The sequence below is a fragment of the Saccostrea echinata genome, unplaced genomic scaffold (genome assembly GCF_033153115.1).
Source record: "Saccostrea echinata isolate AGI-Se365-2 ecotype Australia unplaced genomic scaffold, CSIRO_AGI_Sech_v1 ptg000005l, whole genome shotgun sequence".
In the NCBI taxonomy this organism is placed as follows: domain Eukaryota; kingdom Metazoa; phylum Mollusca; class Bivalvia; order Ostreida; family Ostreidae; genus Saccostrea; species Saccostrea echinata.
The window spans coordinates 2,109,858-2,114,682 of record NW_026889754.1 but is presented as its reverse complement, the minus strand read 5'-3'; the positions used below and the strand labels follow the sequence as shown (position 1 = coordinate 2,114,682).

At 30.7% G+C, this 4,825-nt stretch overlaps 1 long non-coding RNA gene across 1 annotated transcript; it reads left to right on the top strand.

Moving 5' to 3' along the window:
- The first annotated feature begins 2,067 nt into the window (after positions 1 to 2,067).
- Positions 2,068 to 3,665, top strand: LOC133179978 (uncharacterized). The gene is made up of 3 exons (XR_009720225.1): positions 2,068 to 2,200; positions 2,579 to 2,659; positions 3,417 to 3,665. It is a non-coding gene; the product is annotated as an uncharacterized LOC133179978 (long non-coding RNA).
- Positions 3,666 to 4,825: the final 1,160 nt, after the last annotated feature.

Genomic DNA, 4,825 nt, shown 5'->3' with positions numbered 1-4,825 from the left:
TGTACCCATGTGCATTGATGCATAACTAAACTAGCGACGTTTACTGGGTATGAAATTCACAACGTACGGATAACCAAGTAAAACAAGATCTTTACTGTCACTCTTCAATTAATTTCTCATCTAGTGCAGAGTAGATAAAAGGGTATTTTTTTCCTGTAACATGAATATTTCACACATTATAATTAGGCGATCAATTCAAGTCTACATCCTAACCCCAACAATTGAATTAAAGTTTTCTGGGTTTTTTTTCCATATTGAGTCGGTCAGACTTGCAATGTTTAAATATTTTGATTTTCTGTCGGTGTTTGCCAGAAAGGCCAATGAATTTTGAAAATCTGAAACATAACATTGTATAATTTGCATATCTGATAACCCTTAAAAATTTTCACCTTAAGGTAGAGACCGATAGCAATCACGTGATTGATAGAATTCGCATATTAGCACGTGCTGTTTTTCCGGATTCCGCAACGCCGCCAAATAATAGTCCTCATTTACACATTATTGTCTATGCTACAAGATGGCCGACAAAGCAGTCGAGAAAATTTCCTCGTTTAAAAGACAAAGTTTCCATACATATTAAATCTTCACGGTCCTCAAAATTGAAGCACCTTAATAAAAATCGAAATGGAAGTGAGATTGAAACCGACTATGAACATAATTATGGTGAAACTACTCCTTGTCCACTGCAGCACCACGTGGGTCCCGGTACGTGTTTCTGTGCCTGATATGTTTAATACAGACATTAAAGACCATAACCCTGCAGATGTTAATTGGTATGATGGAAGAAGTAAATTTTTTGCAGAACAAATTATTTGTTTGCAGTGTCCGTTTCAGATACATCAGGTGAATATTTACGGCTATGGTGCATGTTTGTTTAACGTACAGGTCTGGTACAATCTGACACTAGATTTATCTACGTAGCTTGAATTACCTACATAGGTTTATTTACCTACCTAAAGTAGTTTTATTTAGCTACAAAGTCAAACTTATTTTATGACCAGATTATTACTTCTTGAATGAAATAACAAGACCAGATATTTCTGGTGAACATGATAAAGGCTGGATTGGTAATTATTTAGCACAATGTGAAGTAATCATACTTTTCTGTGCCTAAATGCACACGAGGTTGTGTAAAGTTACTCAAACAATATAAATCCATATTTTGCTTAAAGCGTTCAAATGCAGAAATGTGTAAACTTTCTCTGCTTTAGATCGCTTTTTAAATATTAATCTCTTGTATAAATAATAGTGGACATTAACTTGCAATTCTAGATCTTTTGTCTTTTTGAAATAAAAAACAAATTTGTAAAGAGTTGCATTGAAATAGCTAAATAAAGCTACCTGAAGTAGCTAAATAAAGTTACAGTAGCCGCCTGTAGGTAATTCTACCTATGCAGCTAATTTATGTACTGATTGTACTGGACCTGTTTAATACTTAACATTGCATATTAAGTATTTTACTTGTTAACTTATGATCCATATACATAGATGATGAATTACAGTTTCAATGGTGCTGTATTCAAATTTTTTTGTAAATAATTATGCAAGTTTATGTAATATTTATGCACATGTAATAAATTTATGTAACTATGTATTTGTTGTATGCTCAAAAGAGCCCTGATTATAAACAGATTTCATAAATACTAAAAGAAATATTAAATACAACAGGTGAAGCAAGATATGGACTAGGCTAAGGCAGTGTATTCAGCATTCTCTACAGAAATAATGTGGCATTCAAATCAAGTGTCATCTGGAAAGAGGAATATCAAGGGTTCTTTTGACATTAACTCCAAAGTAGCCATTGGTTTGTATTTAAAGCTTAATTTGTTTCCTCTCTTATTTTTTCCTTTCAATTTACACTTGCACATGTATCAGGGAAAATCCAGAAATTTTTCTGATAAGGAGGGGGGGGGGTAAAAAGGAGGTGTTTTATATTATTATAATTCTATTAAATTTCAAATTTTTAGTCCTTATATTTTTAAGTTACACACCATAATGTACAAACTATTGTATACAGTCATGTAGAAGCATTTTCTCAAGTCAATAATTTTTCAAAGTTCATATACATATTTCAGGAAAATTCAAGACAGATCTGCTACAGTAACTGTACATAAAGTAGCATACATGTGTGACAGGAAAGGAGGAAAATGTATGGCTGGACTGAGAATCTAACCTGGGACCCCTGCATCACTAGCCAGGTGTTCTATTGACTTAAATACATGTACCGGTAAATGCTTGTGTGTAGACATACAAAAAAAACATTGTAAATTGAATTAAAAACTGAATAACTAAAAATTATAAAATGTAAAGATGTTTTCTAATTTGAATGTGATTGTTTCAACTAAAACACCAAAGAATTGGTATGATAATCTGAAGAGGTCAGTATTGTTAAAAAACTTATAAGAGACATGGTTTTTTAACAATACATGTACTGACTTCTTCACATTATCATATCTAAATTTACAAAAATTAAATTTACGAATTAAATCAGAATTGTTAATAAATTCTACAATATCTTTTAAATACATGTAGATCAAGTTATCTACTTTATTTTTATCCTCTTTTCTTCATGTTACAGATCTTATGGACATACATGATCCTTGGCTAATCAAGTGTCATCTGCAGTGTTACAAAAGAATATTGGAATTATGTCAATAAGGTAATTAGGAACAAAACTGGATTAAAAACCATGGAATAAGAATGATGTAAAAAATGTATTTTAATTCTACATATAATAGTTACTGTACGTGTACATAAATTGGCGTATTTAAAATTTTGCGCAATTACTGGGTGTGGAATTGTTGGCAAAATCATGAATTCGCGCTATATATGTCCCTGCTGTATATTGTATTTATAAATGATTTCTTAGCAGTATTCATGAATTAGCGCATTGTTGTCTGCACCAAAGCCACTAAAATATGAAGCCTGCTTTTTTAAGTACACATACAGTATGTTGCTAGTTGCTATATGTATTGTTTCGCATTGAAAATGTGTCATGGACAGGTACATGTATTTTTTTCCCACAAAAACTTTATCCTTTGGCCTTAACTCTTGAACAATTAGTGCTGGGTCTTTGTATTTCACATGTTTATTTCTTTTTTTAACCCCATGATCTTCGCCTTAGAGTGTGACCTACATTGAGAAATTAAAATATTTAATCTTTATCTATATATACCAAGTTTTTTTTATTTAGACACTTCATTGATCCAAACAATTTCCGACTATACATGTATTTGATTAAACGATTCATGACAATTTGATGAATACATATATAAAAAATGTATTGCTACAGTATAATCTGACAGAAATGTTTTATATTCATAATACAAACATAGTCATACCATGTTTGCAGTGTAAGAAAGAAGTAATACATGAATTTTAGTTCTTTAAATATTAAAATAATTTATTCATTTCAGAAAAAGAACTATCAGAAGGATACAGTAAAGAGGAACAGACGTATCCAACCCATTAGATATGTGCTTCAAAATCTGAATATACAGAATGAATTCCGCTCATTGGAGCTCCTTCTGAAAATAACACCTTTGTTGTATTGACATAGAATCAACAGAATTGTCTGGTTCCTTAAACATGACACAACTAGCTGCATATGATGGCAATTAAAGATTCATACATGTTTACATTGATCTTCGTCAGCCAATAAGCCAAAAAGCTACAGCTAGCAAAATAACAAGTTTATCTTATTTTCCAAATGAATCTTAATAGTAATACATGTACATGTAGCATCAACATTCATCAAGCATTGTTATATTTCTTAGATTTTCTTAAATCAAACCATCCTTTTCTAGTTGCAGGTCATAATGTTGTATCAAATGACATTCCGATTTTCTTGAAATTACTTGAGGAGTTTGGACATCAAGAAAAACTTAGATATTATTGAATGTATTCACTTTATTTTGTTGAACTACATCCTGAGTTTAAAAGTTGTACACCATCATATACAGTTTATGGTTGGATTCCTCTAACTTTTATGAACCTGTGTGTAAAATCTATACTTTAAAGTTACAAATTATTACCTTTAATAGATTATTTGTTCTTATGTAAATTATTACACTATTTTTGTATGTATGTAATGATAACCGAATCACTCTATTTCCCCGCACTTTTTACCATTTGATGCTTTAGTGTATTAATATCTGACTACTGATGACCAGGCAGTCTTCATTAAACAGTGAAACACATAACTCATGCTTTTATTTGAATATCTTTAAAACAAGAATAACATACTGTGGATTGATTCTGTTTACAAAACTTCATAATCACTGGGTTTTCTTATACATGTATTTGGAATGAAAAAGGAATTGTTGAAGGAAAGTGAAATTAATACTAATGTTGTCAAAGGGAGATTAAAAGACCAGTTTATTTGTGCACAGAATTGGTCAAAAGATATTGTCATTGATAATTCATCCAAGAATCATATGTATAATAAATCTATCAAAGTCGATTTTAACGATATAAAGGAATTTCAAAGTTCATATCTTTTTGAATGTAAGTGCAAAAAGGTCAACCAGGGCAACATGTGTCTAGCTATAGGATGTACATGTATAAATATTTGCTTTTGTGATATAAAATGTAATTTAGAAGAATATTACAAAGAATTTACTCATTTTCTGTGAAATATTTTGATGAATTCTTTGATAATCTCTCTTAGTCACCATATTCTTCAAAAGTGCATCCTTTGTAAAGGAAGGGGGTAGGGTAAGGTGTAAGATAATAAACTTGTGACAGGTTGAAATTAAACCCCATTATGTAGTATGATTTTTTCCTGAAATTTAAGATACTTATTGACTAACTATAATATGCAATA